The sequence below is a fragment of the Pleuronectes platessa genome, chromosome 1, assembly GCF_947347685.1.
Source record: "Pleuronectes platessa chromosome 1, fPlePla1.1, whole genome shotgun sequence".
Taxonomy (NCBI): Eukaryota; Metazoa; Chordata; class Actinopteri; order Pleuronectiformes; family Pleuronectidae; genus Pleuronectes; species Pleuronectes platessa.
Window position 1 is genome coordinate 2,330,941 of NC_070626.1, and position 22,533 is coordinate 2,353,473.

Sequence of the window (22,533 nt, forward strand, 5' to 3'; positions counted from 1 at the left end):
ACCACTTGACCTTAACACAAGACGTGTGAGATGTATCCTTTTCTGGTTTTGAGGCCACCATTTTTCTGTCACAGACCGCATTAGTATGCAGCTGGATAGGGGAGAGCGGGGTAATGTGAAACATTTTTTACATTTGCTCCCCTCTAGGCGAGCTAAAATGATATATCAGTAAAATGTACACATTTCCCATTAATTCAGGATGTTTCCTAGCAATGGAAATGATCAGAATGTCTTCAGGACAAAGGGCAGTGAAAATATGTAAAGTGAGACAGACCAGAGCATTCAAGGGGGTAAAGTGATTCACTTACTTTTTCCACACTAAAACTACCATAACAACACATGTTGTAATAGTTAAAATCCTGACAGCTAGATTGACAACCACACATTCCAAAACTAATATCAGACTAGTAACAGAATCATGGGGATTGGTCAATTAAGCACATTAGTGATTATTATGATTCATTTGATCTCTTGCACACCCTAGCTTACCTGCACATTGTTTCTCTGTCCAATTGGCAGGGACAGGGATATTGTTTGTCTCTGCGTATTCAAATGCCAGTTCACGGCACTTAACTGGAGCAAGGCCATGGAACTGGTCAGCTAGTTGTTTCAAGTGTTTGGCAAGCTCCTCCTCCATCTCATCTGTGAATATTCTCTTTACCTCAGCTACTGCACCCAAGGCTAGTGATTTTACTTTCCCTTTCTCTTTCTTCTTTATGAATCTTTTGAGGGTTGTCTTATCAATATTTCTATCCCTTCCAGCTTTTCTTAAGGACTTCTTTCCTTGCATGACCTCAGCGGCTGCACTCTCCATCTCTGCGAGGGGTGTTTGGCTTTTTCTGCAATGTTTATGACATTAAAAATATGTAATGTAATATTACACTAAAAGATGTTTAAGACTAAACTTAACTTGTGCTTCATGGTGGGGTAAAGTGAGACACGGTCCCACTTTACCCCACAGCATTTGTCTCACTTTACCCCACAGCCAACATTTTAGAAAAAACAACATATCTTAGTAATTCAGGATAATCTTCAGCTAGCATCAATCACATGGTTTTATATGTTGGAAGTTCACCAACATGTATGATATAAGTTTTTCTACCTGATTCAATTTGTTTTGACACAACAGTTGATTAAGTTCAAAGCAAGAAAATTGACTTTTACATGCAAAAAACACATTTTACCACAGCACCAGCACCAACTTCTCCTTCATGGCAAGGGGGGAATGGGAGGGGCTTGAAAACATAATGGTCACATTACCACAAATGTGTATCATTGCCTAGATACAGGGGGTGTCTCACATTACCCGATGTCTCACATTAACCCACTCTCCCCTATCTATGACTTCCAGAAAACTACCTTCATCACAGCAATATTTCACACACAGCAAATGTGCCAGTGTTATTTTTTTAGTGTTGGTGTAAATTAACAGGGGTTACTATTAATTTTACTCAGAATTGATCAAAATTAACTCTCCCTAGAGTCCGTTGCTGATAGTGTAAGAGTTGATATCTGTCGTTTCGAGAATCACTCTGAATTTACACTCTGGCTCGTTCAATTGGCCACACCCACCATTTGAATGGCTCACCCTTGGCAGTGACTGGCACACGTTGGCCCACACAGAGTCAGCACTCAGACTGCAGTCATACTTGTCGTCCAAATCTCTTCTTTCTACGTTAAGTTATGTTTCGGTCGATAAAATTGTCTCTTTCGGATTGATATTAGCGGGGTTTTTTTTGTGGTTGACTTTGGCTGCTAGCTACCTAGCGAAGTTGGCTAGCTAGCTAACGTTAGCTTAGCTCGCTAGCCCTGGTCAACACTGCGCTGGACCAGGGTTTAGCAAACATTACTTCCTCAAATTATTAAAAGTGTCTATAAAGGAAAGGGTTTTTGAGTAATAGGAATGTATTGAAAAGGTTGTACACGATACAAGTATCACAACATTACACATGTGCAAGCAGGGTAATTGTACAGTGTTCAAATTACCCCCCACCCCGCGAGGAAACACTGGGTGTAAATGTAAGTAATTAGGAATAATAATAAATTATGCCATTCTTGTCTTTGAAGCAACATGCTGGTTCCTGTAGAGTGTAACAGAGTCAGCAAATGGGTCAGGGTACCACAGGCGGAGGACAAGTACAATTACTCCCAGTTTTTGCAAGCAGGTAACTAGGCTAATTTTACTGTCATGTTTATTTGTGCTTTTAGGCTTTTCCAATGTTTTTCATAGAGACTACAGATGAAAATTAGCTTTCCTGCTCACTCCGGTGTATTATTAGTTCATCAGCTCTGTTCATTAATGCATGTTTGTCCCTCCCAAATCTTGCTTTTCTAAAGTATCTTATGTTTTAGTGCTGGCAAAATTCAATTTGCCAGGTTCTGCTTCCTTGAGCCTGAAGGATTCCTCTAACGTGGAAGTGGATTCGGACATATTTGATGAACTCTTGAAGTCATCTGGGGTGTCTTTCAGGGCCGAAGAATGTGATGGTAAGGGTTTGCAGGCTTATATTTTTAATTTTTAAGAATTTGAGTCTGTTTTCTACAAAAGGTAAATTGAGCTGTAACTTGTTTCCTCTCGTGGTCAATTGCGTCATTTATAATGCAAGGCTGTGTGTTTTCTTAGGTAGCAATGCTGAGGTGTAGTTCTCAGAGGGCTCATCTTTATCAGACTGGTCACCATCACCATCACGTGCATCCCAAGGGTCATCATCATCAGGTTCTGACTCAACGCTGATACTGGAATCTACCAAAGCTCGGAAAAGACAGCTGGTTGAAGGACCCCTGGATAGCAACGTTGCAAGAAATATAAGTTAACCACCTGATATTGACCCTGATGTCAATTAGACCTATATCAAACCGTACATTCAAATTTCACAATAAGTATATTAGTACTGCAGCTTCAGTAGGTGTCGGACTGAAGACCCAGAGCTCGGTTATATTAGCTAATTAATTTATCATGCACCCCCTAACCAACTGTTACATCAGCCCGGGGCACAGGCTGAAATACCTACTGTACCTGCAGTATGAATGTTATGCATTTGTCGTTTCAGAATGTTAGAGTCGCTCTGTATTCAAAGCCTGGTGGAAAATAAATATTCAAAGAGTATGAGAAAACAAGCACCATCAGTGATGTTACAAGAAGAAAGATGGTAAACATTCTTGTGGCAGATATGGTGGAGAGCCATGGGTAAGTGAATGCACTTGCAATAACAGGTTGTGGTTGTTTTTTTTGTTGTTTTTTTTACCTCCAAAAGTCGCTGCCGATTATGTCTTCACCCACACCCATGTGCACATCAAGGTTATTATAGTTTAAAAAATGTCATTAGTTGTAGTAGTTTTTATTTAGCTATTCAATTTGCTTTTTTGTTTCAGTTCAGTTTTAGTTTGCTCAACAAGTGATGAAGCAGTTTAGTATCTCTAACTACAACTAAGCTGATGTTATCTGATATTCACTTTAGTTTTAGTTTTTGTATTATTGTAGTTTTTATTTAGTTCTCATTTTTGGATTTTTTTTTTGTATATTATTTATTTAAATGTTCTTGTTGCTAAATAATTTTTTCACTGCTAGTTTTAGTTTTAGTTAACTATGATAACCCAAGTGCATATAAATGAAATTTGCAGTTTTTGGAGGAATGATCTATCTCTTTTCAGGAGGGTCCCTCCGGTGAATGTGCGGATCCTCTATGCACTTGGGATTACAACACTGTTCCCTAAATTGAAGGACCCGGATTCCCAGAAAGGCTATGTGAGTATAAACAGTAATGCATCCCCATACATTCTGTGTTGTTAACTGTTTTTGTCTGTATATAACATCTATTGCAAGTCTGCCAGTCCTGGGTGAGCGATCCCTCCTCTGTTGCTCACCCTAAGGTTTCTCCAATTTTTCCCTGTTAAATGGTTTTCCTGGAGTTTTTCCTCAGTTGATGTGAGTCGATGTGTTTTTCTTTATCAACAGGAACATTTCTATGATCACCAGAGTGGTTCCGGCTACCTAGCGTGGAGGCTGAAAACTGTTCAGCGGAACTCTGCTCAAGACAGCAAAAAATCCAGGACCAATTTCCAAGAGGGCCCCAAGACTCCACGCAGTATCCATTCAGATGAGAAGCAGTTGACTGGTGATGAATGCAGGGAAGCCATATCGGTGATGAAACGCTCAAGTAATACGACCCTTGTCAAAAATAAGATGAAGGTAACGTTCCAGCACAGGCAAAAGGTGGTTCAAGACCCGGATACTGCCTCTACTGTCCTGGATCTCTTTCCCAGATTCTTGGATACACCTGGCTTGGTAAACATGAAATTAATTACTGACGACTTTGCGATTGCCTTATTTTGCTTGACTGTTTATTAATTGACACCCATAGCGCCATTACAATGGTGTTCTCATTCACACACACACAAACGTTTTCTGTTTAAGATCGACCAAGACTTCACAATGATCCTTGGTGAGGAGGTGTCTGGTAAATTCCTCTCCAAGGGGCCAACGTTTTTCAAACCAAGAGTCATCGCAGATTGCTGCAAGAATCTAACCACGAGTCCGCATGTGGATGAGCTACTTCTGTCTGCACAACAGGAGTCTGATGATAGTGGTAAGTGTTAATTGAATAGTGGACACAGATTGCACATTCCTTTAGTGTACACAACAAAAGAGGACATTGTTGTGTTCTTTTATGTTTTTAGCCCCTTTACTACAAATCACATACTGCACCTTACTGCTAACCATATTCAATCCATGGTGTAATTTAAGAAAACTTTATTATAACTGATGCTGTAATGCTTATAAGGAAATAAAAGACATTTTATAGTGTCAATTCTAATTATGCAGTGTGGCATTCTGAAGAGTGGGACTCTGAGATGGCTGCCATCCTTCTGCTGCTTCACCTCTTGCCTCCAACAGTTAAAGGCAAGATGGCCGGCAAGATGAGCGCATCGGAGGCTGCTAGACGCCTGATCAAGTTCATGAAGGTATTTTCTTAGGACTGCACATTACTGATGCAAGGTTTTCATATCAGCTGACGTAAGGTTTTCAGGAGCCAATATGGCAGGGTAATTGGGGAGGTGCAGTTAAATTGTTTTTAAATAGTCATCCATCTATTCATCACACAAATGTACACATGTTACATTTGCAAGGTACACCACACCAGTTGTTCAATGTTATTTAGACATTTGAAGTTTGAGCATGGATTGTATCCGGGAAGGTCTCTGCGCTTGAACTGTGGAGAGCCTGGTTGTTCATTTGTTTTTTGTACATATTCTGGTTACCAACGTCACCTATCTCGAGCACATAAAGACTGTCTTGATCCAGATCCCGTCAGCAGTTTTGAATTTGAGCCTGTAGCTGGACCTTCCTCACCAGTGAATGTGGATCCTCCTGTGAGGGTCACTACACATGTTCCAGTTGAAAAGAAGAATATACTGGACATGTGCAGCTCTGTTATTGCTCAGGTTCAAGCCTCAGGTGTTCCAGAGAGTACTGTGCAGTGTTTAGTTGGCTCAATGGAGGAACTGGTTAATGACATCCACGCTCACACAAAGGAAGCTGTTGTTAATTGTTTGTCTTCTGTATTGTTATTCTTATAGTATTGTTCCATACTGTAATTATATGTGAATCCATGCACTGCTAATTGTTAATGTGGTGTGGTGTCCATTTAATAAGACTATTTTTCTAAAGAAGTGTTTGCCTTGTGTATTTTTTGTGATGGGTTTGGTGGGTGGTTTTGGTGGTAAAGGGTGGGTGGGTTTATTGGTAGTCAAATTTTACACCCATTGGTCTGAATGCATTGGTAGTGTGTAGCATTTTCAACTGCAGTCAGTGTAACATTTTATTATAATGACACTAGTGTAGAGTACTATTGACACTACACATATTAGCTAGTGTTAATTTTGAACTCCCTACAGTGTTGAAATAACTATAGCTGAGAGTAAAAACACTAACACTAGTGTTAGTGTTAAATTAACACTGAAAAGAGTGGACGCATATACACACTTTCTTGATGTTAAATTTAACACTCAGAGTTGATTTAACACTGGCTTTTTTGCTGTGCATGTTCTTACTTTCCTATTACTTCAATCACACTTGTCCATTGCAATTTACTGTGTGATGTATTGGTAAATGGTTTTGTATTTATATAGCGCTTTTCTAGTCTTGATGACCACTCAAGGCGCTTTACAGTGCAGTTTTACATTCACCCATTCACAAACACATTCATACAGTGCATCTATTCGAAGCACTTTGTTATTCTATGGGGGGGCATTCAGGGTTCTGCATCTTGCCAAAGGACACTTCGGCATGAAGATGGGTCAGACTGGGGATCGAACTGCCAACCTTCAAGTTGGAGGACGACCACTCTACCCATCAGCCACAGCCGCCACTTCACTTAAAGCTTTACACAGCTTTGTGCATTCGTTTTAAATTTAGGAGCACTTCAACAATATTGGCTCAACAATGAATAACTTTTGTTCATATGTCCAAAACCAATTCTGTGGCGCCAAAAGAGTTGGCAAGACAAAAAATAAAGCCACTTGTGCATATGCCGAGACGCCTAATTTACCCATCAAAAGTAAAGAGAGCAAAGGGCCAAAACAACAAACAAGGTGTTGCTGTCAAAGTATTTATTTACTGGATTTTGTTCAGAGGCAACATCTTTAATGGATGTGCTTCATTTCGTAACAGGAGCAGAGGGCCAGGAGGTGGTTGGGCTGGATATAGGCACACAGAGATGTTCAATCAAGAGCCATTTATATGAACAATATGTCCCCACTTTATCAAATCATTTCAGGAAATTTCTTTCAAGGTCCTGTCAGATGAGACCATCGCACCTCAGCCGCTCTTAGTCAAGCTTCTAATGTGACTGGTCAGTCAGTGTACTCTGTCGTACTGGTAGGTAAATGTTATCTCTGCAGCACGAGCACTTACTTGCTGCTCTGTTGTCTGAAGTGCTGTGTCCTGCAGGGTGAAATTACAGTTGTTGTCAATGCAGTTTGGTGTCTTTGATTGATATAACACTAAACAAAATCCATCTTTAACTATAAAGCCAAGCTTTTTAGAAATGTTGTCCTTAATTTTATCAGTGTTATAAAATATCACTCTGAACATTTGAATGGCAAAAATATGCAATCTGTTGCTGTCATGTAAAGTGGGGTAATTTTCTACTTCAAGGTGTGTCAACTAAAAGTGCCTGTTTTGACATACACAGTTTTCTATCCATTCCTGTGAACCTATTAATCAGTTTCAATCAACATTAGCTTTGGCTCAGACTTTAAGGTGTTTGTTTCAAATGGATACAATCTTCCAGTTGGTGGTCGACATCCAGAAAACAAAAGATAAATAAAGGACTTTATTCTTCAACATTGGCAATAGGCTACTTTATGTAACAAAGAACAAAAGGAGGGAGGTAGATGAGGAGGAAATTCCTACTGGAGAGTGCAGTAATTGCAGCACTTAAGAGCTGCACTGAGATGGAGTTATAAAGAGCACTGTGACTAATACATTCATGCACACGTATACACAGAATATTGCTCTCTTGGAGAATGAGTCAGTCTGGCAAGGAGAGAAAAGAGAGAAGGTAAAACAAGTCGAGATGGAGGGATTGCAAACAACTGGGATGGAGGAAGCAGAACAGGAGGGGGAGTTGGGGATGGTGAGGGGACAGAAACTGAAAATCAGAGGAAGTTGGGACAAAGAGAGTCTTTTGATTGAGGATGTGAAGAGGAGGGTTGTTTATTCTATCTAGCTGGAGTCCTGCTGTTCCTGAGTGGCTTCTGAGTCAGCAAAATTAAATGAAGTGAGCAGAGGGAAGATGAGGGAGAAATAAGGAGAGGCGGAGGAGGATGGTGGAAAGGTTAGAGTTGTAATTAACCTTGAGAGTCAGCATTGCTCAAGAATAAACAGCCCAGCTTTCTGTAACACTACAGCTTTGTTTAACCTTTTTTAGCTTTCTCTACACTCTCTTCCTCTCATATTTAAATAATCAACAATGCTGCAGATGATGGTAAATTTGGCGCTCAAGATTTCCATTTTATTTTTTCCACATCCACAATTCCTTAGACTGAAACAGTTTAAAAACAGTTTGGTTCAGTGCTTTCAAGTAAATGCTAATGCAAGTATGCTGATATAGCCACAGGGACAAAATTAAACATTTGAAAACAAGAATGTTGTTTAAGAAAATGAAGAAAAGAAAATCTGTTCAGGTGATTTATAGGATAACTAACTATTTGTACCTGCTGGTGGCATTGAAGTCAAGGTCAGACCAACACTAAAGTCAAAGGGATTCATCTTTTGTGGGTCATTTTCTATATTGATTGCCATTTCCTGAATACTTTCACAACATAAACTATAGGAAAACCCAAGAGATGACCAAAGTCAGTAAGACTCATCCTGTGCGACAAGGACAGTAAAGCAATTCTCAACAATCCCTGCCATCTTTGTTGAGATATTTCATTCAGGACCAAACTGGTTGGGTTGATAGCAGAGAAGACCCATTCCTCCTACTGTTTAATGTACATGTGTAAAGGTGTATTCAGACAAAAAAGCAAAGGGTTTGCCTTGTGTTATTAATGCAGTCCTCAAACAAACCAGTGCTAGAAAGTGAAAATGGGAGTGCTTGTTGGTTTGTTTGTGTTCAGCTCAGGACTCTGGTTCTTTCTTTCCTCACTGGCTAATAGCCCTATGTTCAATCAAGCAGCAGGTTAGCATGGGAATAGTAAAACAATATAAGCGTTGATATCACTGTGTCTGATACTGGACGAATGGTAGCCTACTGCTAAACTGCATCGAGCAATGATTCTGTGTTAGGTTCTTCTGATCCAAAACATCAAGCCATTTGCACAAAGGAAAATTCTGGCAACAACAAGCTTTGAGGAGGTCACAACAGAGAGCAGTTATCTACCATGTTTCCCACTTGCTCAAGGGTTGTAAAAAAAAATCACTTTAAACAGAAGGAGATAAATCTCATATATGACTGCCTCCATTATAGCCACTCTGCTGCTCAGTTAACTACCATCAGCAGGCTACACTTTGTATTTCTGCTCTGAGCTTTGGATGCTCCATCTTACCATTATTTTGCTGCCCACAGTCACTCAAACAATATCACACACACCTCCAAGCACCCTCGGAGCACCTTTAAACATTGTTTGGGTCTCACAGGCATCAGTGTAGTGATGTTTTTATTTGTCTCTTTTTTTCTCTCAGTTACAAATGAGCTGAACAGGGCTATCAGCACCATCTGTTACTGTTGAGGGTCCACTCTACACACACAAACACACACATGCACACACATACAAAAACATTGCAATTGCTGAAATGGTAAAAAAAAATGTAGACACTCATCTATTGTGGAAGGTGTCACTATTTAGCCTATATTTAAATTATGTTTAGAAGTTCACAGACCATCATGGGAAGGGCAGACCTACAGTCATTGGGCAATTTTTTTCCTGTGTGCTCTCTCTCTCTCTCTCTCTCTCAGGAGCTTCTCCTCAGGATTTACCGTGAGCAAGAGTGCCATGCACATAGAAGAAACAGACAAAGACGCCAAGTGAGCTTTTGGTGATAAGGGCAGACACCAGTGTCGATGCGCTGTAAACAACATACATCTCCTCAGTGGAATTCATACAGGGTTAGGTTGACTTCTGCTCCACCCCACTCCAGAGATTTCCATATGAGGAGCTCTTCTCTTATGCTATCACTTTCCTCAGTTGCTAATATCATTTATAGGAGTTAGACATTGACTGTATACTGCATAGACCATGCTATTCTGATGCTAATCTAGTATGAAAATATAAATGGTTGATCTTAGTCATTTGTATGTCAGGATTAACAAGATGGTTTAATATTATATCATTGTGCCATTAGATTGAGACCAATTGGAGTTAACTTTTGTGGCTTTTCACACCTATGTGCGAAGATGTCCGGAACAGAAGGACATGCAGCATCCTGGGAAACAAGACAAAGAGAACATGTTGCACCCTTGGAGACTGAGTTCGGGAGGCTCGGCCCAGAACATGCGGCAACAGATATAGGACGAAAAGGAGGCCTGTGGTTTTCACAAAAAACATTTCCCAACGCTAGTTTGGGACATTGTGAAATAAATGACTTTGTGATTCACCTGGACACATCGTCAGTGATGTTACCTGGGGTCATTGGGTGTTTCGGGTCTTTCCACAATCAGACACCTTCACCCAATCGACCCAACTGGGGTTGATCAAGCCCCGCCGCTTCCCCACCCACGGCTGTCCTCTCCTGATCCCCAGCTACCTTGGTGCAACTTCTGCTGCCTCGGTGGCTACCTTGATGGTCCTTTGCCTACTCGCTCCTGTGATGTCCAGCATGCTGTAGGCACTGAAGAGAGATTGGCCTGCGAACCCTCTGCAACCCACTTCAATGGGCTCGCACCATATTCGCCACTCATTGCTTTGGCATTCTTCGACTAGCCCAGGATACTTTGCCCTCTTCCTCTTGTTGGTCTCCTTGAAACAGTCCTCCCAGGGAATGGTGAGTTCTAGGAGAATTACCCGCTTGCAGGCTTCCGAGATCGGCACCATGTCTGGCCTTTATGCTGTTGTGGCAACAGCTTCTGGGAACTTCAGTTGCTTCCCCAGGTCAACTTTCAGTCTTGTGCCGTTGCTAGCAGGCCTGAGAAGGTGGTCCTGGCAGCTGATGTTGGATCCTCCCCAGCCCTGACAAAAGCAATGGTCTATTTCACTGGGCAGAGGCTCTTGCAGTGGCTAATCCCACTACAGATTGCAACCGCTATGACCTTCGGGACTGGTCATGGTGCCAGCAGTAGTGCCCCTCACCCAGGGCATTCTACCAGCAGCTGAGGATGTGCTGCAGGGTCCCTCTCTTTAGGCAAGCTGGTGACTCCACCTTCCCCCAGCAAAACAAGTTAGATGGGCTTGGTAGAACGTCATATACAGCCTAGATTAAGAATTTAATTTGATTGGGCTCGGTTTTCCAAAGCTTGTTCACATGAGACTTTGCGCTCCACTGCTTGCTCCCATCTTGTCTAGGCTCCCTGCTGCCGCATCCCAACCATCCTGCTGGCTCGCTTCTCCTTACCTGACCATTTCACCTCATCCTGGACCAGTAATCTCCTGTCCTTCCCCTGGGCCTTATCCTAGTGACATGTTGTGCTACTACCCAGACTGGCCCATCTGAAAGACACTGCGTCCACAAGCACCCTATGCTTAACCTAGACTCGGTGAGATCCACAGACTCTGCTGTTTTCCACTTCCATCCTGTCCTGACCTCGATACCAGTCTGGGTGACTTTGTGTCAAAGGACTCTCAGTTTTGCAGCATCTCCCTAGTTCAGGTCACCATAAACTCTTCATTCAGGCTGCTGATGTGGAGCTTCAGCTTGTTGCTCTGCCCATACAGGGCGGTGCTGCTCAGACTCCGAGGCAGTCCCAGCCACTTCCGTAGAAACCTACTGACTATTCTCTCAAAACCCTGGACTGTAGAAATCAGGACCTCATAGAGGCCAGAGAAACCGTGGGAGGATGCCAGGTTGGTAAATCCAGGACTTAAACTTGCCAGGTAGGCCCGACTTTTCCACTGAAGCTAGCCAGGCTTCCATCTTGTGGTTGGTCGCTAGAATGACTGCTGTGTCTCTCAGGCTGCAGTTAAACACCTTTCCCAAGCTCTTCAATGGTTTCTCGGTGGTGGATGGTATCAGGGTGCTACCAAGTGCGAAGCGGAGCTTGTTGGTGGTCTTTCCTTTCTTCGGCACTATGGATCTGGACTTCCTTGACTTGTCGACTTCATGTTTAATACCTCAACCACTCACAGAATCCCACAGGTATTATGTCATGTCTCATGTCATTTTGAAACAGAGGAAATCTGGACCAGTTTCTGATTCCCCGGGAATAAGCAGATGGATTGGATCTTAATGCATTCACTGCACGTGCCATAAGTGTTCCATGCTCTCAAGACATCACATCCCTTACTGTTGTAACTTGTTTACATCTTCTGGAAAATAACTTCCTCCGACTACAGTTGTGACCCCATTTATTTTCATCCACGTTCGTACTTTTGTGCAGTGCTATAGATTTTAAGTTATTTTCAGATAAACGATAGAGTAAACAAAAAAAGAAGACCAATACTTTGCTTATACTGCAATGACACAATTATTCAACTCCATGATGTTGCTAATTTTGAAACCTACAGTTATTCGCTATGAACTCAGGACTCAATAATGACCATAAACTTGCTTCAGCAGGGTGTTGATATAAACAATGGGTGATTGTTGGTGATAACTGGGGAAGTGTGGAAAGATTTAAGTGAACTGCCCAAAACCAAATGTCTTGATGGTAGCAAAAAGATGACCAGTAAGTTTGATGATGTTTTTTTTCATTTAATGATCAGGCTGTGGCTCAGGGGTTGGAGAGGTCGTCCTTTAACCAGAAGGCCGGTTGTTCAGTCCCAAATTGCCCCTACTCATAGAGAAAATGTGCTGCCCATAGATCCACTGTATTAAGGTGTGTGTGAATGTAAAAACTGTTATGTAAAGGGCTTTGAGTGGTCATCAAAACTAAAAAAGGACTACATAAATACAGACCATTTACCAGGTTTGGTGTTATGGTGGTTTCTCTGAGATGAACCAATGAGGTTGAACAGGTTGTGCATCAGTTGTGGATGAGTTAATCCCTTTATGAATCCTATTTAGGTGAGGGTTGGGTCTATGTTGGTTTTGTGCAGAACTTAGATAAGGGCAGTATTCATTTGAATGGCTATGGTTCTTTATACCATATTACACAGTTGGGTGGCTGTGGCTCAGGGGTTAGAGTAGGTCATCCTCTAACCATAAGGTTGGTGGTTTGATCAAAGTCTTCCACTTTCCACATTCAAGATACTGAACCCCAAAGTGCTGAAAATTTGCAAATGGCAAAAAGACTAGAATCAAGACTATACTATACTTTAATAGCAGTCACACACAACAGTTTATATCATATTCTTTGTTTCTTCTCCAGAGCTATCCATGTATTTGGAATAGTTCAATCCTGTCCGTTGCATGAGAAATTAGGTCTCCTGATGAATGGATGAAGGTTATATTTTTCTTTAATCAATTCAGTTTCGAGTTTGCTTATTGTTAGAGTGGGAATGCTTGAAGTGAAGTTGTTTCAATTTATCATCCAATTCTTCCTTTTTTTGTCTCATGTGTAGAGTGTGAAATAGAAAGACATGTCCCTCAAAGACTGCTTTAGCTGTTTTTCATGGTGGAGAAATTTCTGTGGAACCTAGTTGTAGTATAACTAAATTCAATATCAATTACAAATATTTGTATAGCGCCAAATCATAATATACATTATCTCAAAGCACTTTGCATAGAAGGTCAAGAACCTAAACATTTTAGAGAAACCCAACAGTTCTCACAATCAGCAGTACTTTGGCGACTGTGGAGGGAAAACCACTCCTTCATTAACCTGATGACACCTCTAACAGAACCAGACTCAATGTGTGTGGCCATCTGCCACGACCGGTTGGGGTGAAAGGGGAAATGGGGAGGAGAGGGGAGATGGGTGGAAAAGAAGAGAGAGAAGATAGAGAGATAGGGGGGAGGTTGAGGAGAGGGGGAGAGAGAGAGAGAAACCAGGAACAGCATCAGGTTTAAACTCTGACTAGTTATAATGAAAACAATAAGAGGGATGGATAGATGCTATTAATGATAGCAGCTATGGGAGAGGGAAAACAACACAAAGATAGTGACATTCAGTAAAACAAATAAATGTGGGACAGAAAGAAGGGGAGAAGTGCTCAGTGCATGATGGGAGTTCCCCCAGCAGTCACACCTCCAGCAGCATAACAAAGGGATAGTTCAGGACTCAACTGCTCTAACCCCAACTTAAGGCTTTACCAAAAAGGAAGGTTTTAAGTTTAACCTTAAATGTAGAGATGGTGTCTGCCTCCCAAACCCAGAGTGGGAGCTGGTTCCATTGGAGAGAAGCCTGGTAGCTGAATGCTCTACCTCCCATTCTGCTCTTACAGACTCTTGAAACCACAGGAGAGCCTGTATTTCGGGAGCAAAGTGATGTATTTGAAAAATATTGTGCCATGAGCTCTTTGATATATGAAGGGCCTTGATGTTAAGGGCTTTATATGTGAGGAGCAGGATCTAGAATTCTATTCTTTTTTTTAATATATATATATGATTTATTTGTAGAAATTTCAAAACAAGACTTAATGTACAATAGTCCTCACAGATAAGAAATGAGAGGATAACATATCAGACAGCCAAATGGTGAGGATACACATTACAGCCCCCCCACCCCCCTCCCCTCGCCTCCCCTTCCCAAAACAAATATACAACTAAAGCAATTTGATACACAAACAGAAGAAAACAATTATGAAAGCAAACAAAACACAACAACAACAACAACAACAACTGGCTGTTAAATGCTTGCAGTGCCAGATAATATTGTAGAAACATATGCTTCTGCTCATTCTTACTATCCCACCTTCTCTGACCTTCGACTCTCTCACTCACATCCACTCACACACATCCACTCACACATACACAAGCACATCCACTTGCATTAATTGAGCAATGTAAAGACTATAAATAAGGAAACAAAAACATCTACATAACAATAAATAATAATACAAGAGGGAAAAAAATAAAAATAATAATAATAATAATAATAATAATAATAATAGTAATAAGTATATATAAAAATAGTAATGCTGCATGCTGCTTATATGTGCTACCAATAAGGCTAGTTAAAACAGGGCACTGGTGCATTGTTGGGGCGAATCAATCAATGGGGGCGATATCTAGCTGGATATACCTGACGTGATCTAAGAAGGGTTCCCAGACTTTACAGAACTTAGTAGAGGTGCCTCGCAAAGAGTACTTAATTTGTTCTAGTGTCATAAAATGAAGGGCATCTCTAAGCCATTGAGAGTAGGAGGGGGGGGGGGGGAGTTCTCCCAATGTAGCAAAATAACATGCCTCGCTAAAAGTGAGAGAAAGGCCACAAGTTCACAGAAGTAAGATGGTAGTGAGTTCCCAAAAGGTAGGACACCAAACAGGGCAACTAATGGTGAGGGACAGCTAATTTACCATCAATGTAAAGATGGTTAAAGGATAAAATTCCTTTGTTTCTCCAGATTAAGAAAGCATTATCCATAATGGATGGAGTGAACAGGGGATTAGAGTAAACAGGAGCCAGACCATGTATAGATTGCAATCTAAAATGTAATTTGAATTGTGTCCAGATTTTAAGACAGTTTTTCACAACAACACTGTCTGAGTGCACATATGCTGAAATAGTTGTGGGGAAGCACAGGAGGGACATCAGAGATGATGAACCACATGAGGCCTCCTCAACCTGTAGCCAGGGTGGGGGTTGGTCATTAGTGCAACAGCAGTGTAACATGGCTCTAATGTTTGTTGCCCAGTAATAGAGTAAGAAGCTGGGGAGGGCTATACCACCCAGCTCCTTAGGTCTTTGTAAAGTGTCTTTTTTAATTCTAGGGTGCTTCTAGTTCCATAAAAATTGGGAAATTGTGTGGTCAAGTGAGTGAAAGAAACGTTTAGTAAGGAAAATGGGTATACATTGAAAGAGATATAGATCTATGGGGGGCCATTAGGGGTTCAGCATCTTGCCCAAGGACACTTCGGCATGCAGATGGGTCAGACTGGGGATCGAACTGCCGACCTTCAGGTTGGAGGACGACCACTCTACCCCTCAGCCACAGCAGCCCTCAGAAGTAGTCAGAATAATTATTGTTTGTGCGAACACAAGCTTGGGGGGACGTATACAAAAGTCTAATCCATGATATGAAGGTCTTACCAAAACCAAAACGTTTTAACAAAGAGAACAGGTAGGACCATTCTACACGAACAAATGCCTTCTCTGCATCCATGGCGATAACCACCTCAGGGGTGTCGGAGGGTGTCGGTGCATAAACAATATCAAATAAACGTCTAACATTATGAAAAGAATGTCGGTCTTTAACAAACCCTGGCTGGTCAGTACCTACAATAGTTGGTAGTACAGTCTCCAAACGCCTAGCCAACATTTTGGCCAAGAGTTTAACATCTGCACATAGCAGAGAGATGGGGCGGTAGTTACCACAGGAAAGTGGGTCTTTGTCCTTTTTTAAAAGGAGAGATATAGTGGCCTGTCTTAACGTGGGGGGAAGATTGTCCTTTTGCATAGATTCATTGAACATGTTAAGTAGAATTGGAGCTAATTGATCTGAGAATTTTTTTTAATATTCTAACTTAAAACTTATCAAAACTCTGCTCTGATTAAATTAAAGGATCTTCACAGGAGCATCCACTTGGAAGATTTTATTACTTCACTGTGATTTATTTCAATTTTACATCATACAAAACTACTGAACTTGTCTAATTTGTAGAACATTAAAACTGCCTTTAAATTATCTGCCTGTCTGTCTGTCTGTCTGTCTGTCGGTCGGTCTGCCTGCATCTCTATCCCTCTCTCTCTTCATTTAACATTACAAACGTCAGTATACAGCTGGACAAGGCTTTGAAATCATGGATTTCATGAGTTTTTTGTTAGTTTATTTTTTAGGAAACGTCGGACCAGTTGCGACGTAATGTTTTCAGCGGCGCTAACGTTGTGGTTAATTTATCAACATCAACGTCGGGGGATCTAACAAACAGCGTCATTACCTGTTTGTCTGATGCTGCAGGTCAGAGAAGAAGTGGCTGCAGCCGTTTGGCGCTCAGCTGCATGAGGAGGAGGAGGAGGAGGGAGGGGCAGGGGCTTGTGAGCGCCGCGGAGCATGTCGGGGTGAAATCCTCACAAGAACTCAAATAGATGCCCTGTCAATTATCAAAACACATTCGTGGGGAATTGATGACAGAGAGAGTAATTGTTATTCTTAAATATTGATGTATGAAGAAAAAATATGGCTCCAGCAGAAGGGGCACTTTTCTCATCCAGGGCAAAAGGGCCAGTGCTTGAGCACCACTAGGGGTCTATCTGTGCACATGCCTGGTTGGACACATAAAGTTTAAGAGCAGCATGCGCGCAGGATAAAAGAGAATACACATAAGACACATAAAAACTAACTGAGATTACATCAACCCGAAACCCCACCCCACCCCCCCCCCTCCCCATAACTCCAGCTACTGCATTGACACGCAGCAACATTGAGCACTCTGATTATCTGATCAGCACACTTTCCACACTTCCTAACGTCAACGCGCTGCTCCCACAGTAATGGAGGTATATATAAAAAACTAAAAAAAACTCACATATCTGATTATGCTAATGCAACAAAAAAATTTAATAAAACAGCTGCAACAGGCATAATCAGGAATACATTTAGCAATTGCGCGCCAGCCAAGCAAAAACATTGTGCTTGACACCCCAAACAACGAACCCCGCATAAAGCAGGAAGGAAACAAAACAGCCGTAGGTGCTGTACAATGGGTGCACAGCAGGCTACGCAAATCAAAGAAAGCCTCGCTGTTAATAGAGCAGGGACGCCAAGCTCTTCCAAAGAGGATATTCGTTGCCCATGGTCAGTGACCTTTGTGTGCATGGTGTCCAATGTTGAAGTCATCGATTCGAATGAAGTTTTGAAGTCGGCAGCAAGCGCAAGCCTGTGTTCCTCCAATAGGGAGCTAATCTCCGCCATGCTGATGCTAGCGCTAGCAGACGCAGACTACCCCGACTACCCCGCATGCTGCATTCCGGAAGTCCTCCTAGAATTCTATTCTGACTTTTACAGGGAGCCAATGCAGAGAAGCTAAGACAGGCGTACTATGTACTAGTCATGGACGTGGCAGAAGAGGAAGCTATCAGCAGCTGCCACCAGATTCCTGAGGAGGCAAGTGATCAAACACCCTTGAGTGACTGCAAAACACCTGCAGCAAGACTTGGTGGCAGCAGGCACTGAGGTTTCAGTTTGCACAGTAAGGCACATACTAAACGCCCGGACTCCAAGACGTACACCACTACTGACCTTTTGGAATTCTGTTCTGTGGAGCGATGAAACAAAACTGGAACTTTTCGGGCCTATGGATCAGCGGTATGTCTGGAGGAAGAAGAATGAAGCATATGCTGAAAAGAACACCCTGCCTAGAGTGAAGCATGGCGGTGGCTCAGTGATGCTCTGGGGCTGCTTTGCTTCCTCTGGCACTAGAAACCTGAAGCGTGTGGAGGGTAAGATGGATTCAGGTCATAACAGCAAAAGGGTGCTCTATTAAGTAGTGAAGTTGCTTGTCATTAAGGGGTTGAATAATTTTGAGACTGCAGTAGTCATTAAAGGTTTTTTTGGAGTTCAATTTTGATAAAAATGCTTGTAATATTAGTTTCATTGAACTACTTAAACAGTTCTTGGTTAATTTTTTTATTGCAAACAGCCAATAAACCTAATGTGCAATGGGGGTTGAACGATTTAGCTTGCAACTCTATATATGCTCCCTTTACGCAACATCGTCAGAGAGCGCCACAAAAACGTCCTGGTTACGAAGATGACAGCCAGTTGTACATATGTATGAGGATACTGAAAAATCAGTCCATGGATTTGTTACCTCTAGACTGGATAACTGTAATTCTTAATGATCAGGATGTCCCAGTAAGTCTGTGAATAGCCTCCAGTTGGTTTCAAAATGCCGCAGCAAGAATTTTTCCAGCTAATAAGGGAGTTTGTTTCTCTCCACAGTCGCCAAAGTGCTGCTCATTGTGGGAACAGTTGGATTTCTCTATAATTTTTAAGGTATCATCTTACTAAGTGCCTTGAGATAATGTATATTATGATTTAGTGCTATAAAAATCAAATTGAATTGAAATTGAACTGTATCCTGAAACCTGCTACTACAGTATCTGTTTTGGTCTTGTAAGTGTATGCATAAACTATGGAGGGATATTAATTATTTCATAACTGACAACTTTTTTATTTTTTTATCATGAATTTGTTATTATTTCTTGTGAAGTTCCACATCCACAAATGTAAATTCACCTTGACAAAAACCACAACTGATTTTTTGAAGAATTTTATTTATTTATTATTTATTATTTCTTCCATTTGATTTTCTCAATATATAATTTATATCACAATTCGTGACAATCGTACTCTCACTGTTTTTATTAACATGTGGTGAATTCCGAGTTCAGTACTTGCCACTGATCTTTATTGTGAAATGTTTGTTGAGTAATTTTCTGTCAGTGTTCCTGCTTGCATAGTATCTATACCTCATTATTCTATTGAAGGTAAAGTTTCCATATTTTAGCATTTTCAATATAATTGAAACGTCCTTTATTTTCCAATGTAAAAAACAAACACAAAAACACAACCACTTCGGCTGTTAATCGCATCATTTCCTGTGCGGAGATGTTCGCTACGCAAGAGCCTACTGTGGTGGCTATTGCACATGCATCCGCCATGTTGTCTGCAGCCAGGTCCCTCTCGATCCACCTGCCGCGGTACACTCCTCATTGGTCGTATTGCTGTTACCATGACGACAAAGAGTTTTACAAATTTCCTTTACTCATAAATATACAGTCACCTCAGAGAGCTTCATTTCTCCATGAAGCTCTCTGAAGTGACTGTATATTTATGTTGGGAAGGGGCCATAAAGAGATTTGAAGTACTTTGTGAAACAGATCTATGGGTGTGTCTCCCCACCACACTGTTAACATCGACACCTTGTCCTCTCTACTCTGACAGCAATGAAAGGGACTTTGTTTGTATTGCCTGCTCTCTAGTCTTCATTGATTCTCAGTATCTGTGTCGGCATCCCAGCAGACCTATCTTCTCCTTCTGTCAAGAAATAGGAGCCTCAGAAATGAGGTTCTTATACCTCAGTGTATTGTCTCGACTCATTACTCAGCTAAAGCCCCTTCTCTAAAGATGCTTTATGATCAAATTTGTAGGCAGACATGAATAGATCATGTCTGCGCCTACAAGCCTTGACTGAATACTGTTCCACCCTGCAACATCCTGTGTATCGCCACTTTATTTGCAAAGTATTAAAGAATCATGTTCAAACAGCTTGGTGAACAGGTGAATAGCTGAGCCCCCAGCCCTATTGGAGGCACCAAGTTCTTGGCAAATGCAGCTTACAACAATGGAGGGTGTTTCTACACATACAGTAAAAGCTTGAAGACAACCAGCTGCCCTTCACAGTGTCTATACATTGATTTATTTGTGTCCACTGCCACAATATCAACACTGACCATCTTATTGTATATTTGAGCTGCTCACAACAACTAGATTTACTAAGCCTCACTCACCTCTCTTGCACATACACACACACATTTTTCATTTTAATGGGGACGTTAATCCAGTTCGATGAAGCCATCGCCTTACTAAACCCTAAGCATGTTTTAAAAACATAAATACCAGGAAGACCCTAAGTTTTCTCTTACTAACCTCAAGACAAAACAGAAGTTGTAATACTTGGCCCAAAACACCCCAGAGCTGCATTATCTGATTATATACCTATACTCTGGATCGCATCACCTTTGCATCCAGCCGTCAGGAATCAGGGAGTTATCTTCAATATGGATTCGTCCTTTGATTCTCTCTCTTTTTTTTATTCAAAGACTGCCCTTTTTTAACCTTATAACATCTCAAAAATCAGGGGCCTCCTGTCTCAAAAAGATGCAGAAAAACTAGTCCACGCCTTTGTTACATCCGGAATTGATTATTGTAATTCATTACTATCAGGCTCCAGCAGTAAGTCGTTAAAGACTCTGCAGCTTGTCCAAAATGCTACAGCACGTGTCCTGATGAGATCCAAGAAAAGAGAGCACATTCTCCAGTATTAGCTTCGCTCCACTGGCTTCCGGTTAAATCTAGAATAGAATTAAAAATTCTCCTCCTCACCTTCAAGGCCTTAAATAATATGGCACCATTATACCTCAAAGAGCTGTTAGTACCTTATCAACCCACTAGAGCACTGCGCTCCCAGAATTCAGGCCTACTTGTTGTCCCTAAAGTCTCTAAAAGTAGAGTAGGAGCCAGAGCTTTCAGCCATCAAGCCCCTCTCCTGTGGAGTCATCTCCCACTTTCAGTTCAGGAGGCAGATACCATCTGTACGTTTAAGAGTACGCTCAAAACCTTCTTGTTTTGATGAAGCTCATAGTTAGAGCTAGTTCAGGTTTGTCTTGGACCAGGTCTTAGTTATGCTGCTATAGGTCTAGAAGGTCGGAGGACACATGACACATGGAGCTTCTCTTTCCTCTTCTTCTTTATCATATTAATGTCTCATCAATACATGTTACTGCCTTAACTGTAGACAGAGGTGTCAAAAGTATTCCCATTCATTACTCAAGTAGAAGTATAGATACTGAGGTTTAAAAATACTTCTATAGAAGTTGAAGTATCAACTCAAGCTTTTTACTTAAGTGAAAGTGTAAAAGTACTGGTTTCAAAACTACTTAAAGTATAAAAGTAAAAGTAATGTAAGGGGAATTTTTTTATGTAAATACATTAAAGTACCATATGTGTATTACTGAGTATTAACATGCGTTTCATGGAGCAGAAGACATAATAACTAGTTGCCAATAAGTATTGTAATAGTGCAAAAAGTCAAACTTCAGTGGAATGTTATCAATAACCTTTATTGAAAGAGACCTTGAGACCTTTGGGCTAAACCTGTATGTACAACAACACTACCGATAGGCTTTGTTCAGCCGCAAAAGCAGCAGGTTCTCAAAGTTATTTGAGCCTATGCATGATCTACCTGAACTGAAGATGAGCCCTGCAACACTCAACAGTCTTTCACAGGCTGCTGAGGCCCTGCCCTTTGTACACACCGCCCGTCGCTACTACCGATTGGATGGTTTAGTGAGGTCCTCTGATCGGCCCCGCCGAAGTCGGTAACGGCCCTGGCGGAGCGCCGAGAAGACGATCAAACTTGACTATCTAGAGGAAGTAAAAGTCGGAACAAGGTTTCCGTAGGTCACCCTGCGGAAGGATCATTACCGGTACAGCCGGATTCGACTGTATGGCACCCAACCCCCCCCCCACACACACACACACACACAGGTGCTTAGGGTCTCGCGCTGCGCCCCAGGGCCAGCGTGTCTCCCGAGGCCGGGGTTGTGTGTGGCACGAGAGTGCTCTCCCACCTACCCGAGGTGCAGCTCTGGCTTTGCTCTCCTCCTTTTCGGAACCCTCCAGTTCGGTTGTGTGGTGGCCCCCCTCGGCCTGGCCGTCATCCTGCGCCTGCGGCGGCCACCCAACTCAAACCCTCCTCGCTCGAGGGGGGTTTAATGTCTCACAAAACAATTGTTTTTTTTTGTGTGTGTTTTTGAACGATGACAAACCGGAATGAAAACAAGCCAAAATGAAATAGGAGTAACGAGGCTATTTTAAAAATGTAAGGAGTAGAAAGTACAGATATTTGCGTGAAAATGTAAGGAGTAGAAGTAAAAAGTCGTCTGAAAAATAAATACTCCAGAAAAGTATAGATACCCAAAATTTCTACTTAAGTAAGGTAACGAAGTACAAATACTTCAACACCTCTGACTGTAGACTATAGTGGCATCTTGATGGTGGATCATGATCTTGCTGGCTGCTGACCATAGACTATGATGCAGCAAGACTGCT

The 22,533-nt window shown here is 41.7% G+C and overlaps 1 protein-coding gene and 1 pseudogene across 1 annotated transcript in view; both read right to left on the bottom strand.

Annotated features, from left to right (window-relative positions):
• Positions 1 to 22,136, bottom strand: part of dok4 (docking protein 4) — a 98,658-nt gene extending 76,522 nt beyond the window's left edge. The window contains exon 1 of the mRNA XM_053422328.1: positions 22,057 to 22,136. The gene's annotated coding sequence lies outside the window, so the exon portion shown is untranslated. The remainder of the gene's footprint in view (positions 1 to 22,056) is intronic.
• LOC128438792 (uncharacterized) lies at positions 10,132 to 16,751 on the bottom strand (annotated as a pseudogene).
• Positions 22,137 to 22,533: the final 397 nt, after the last annotated feature.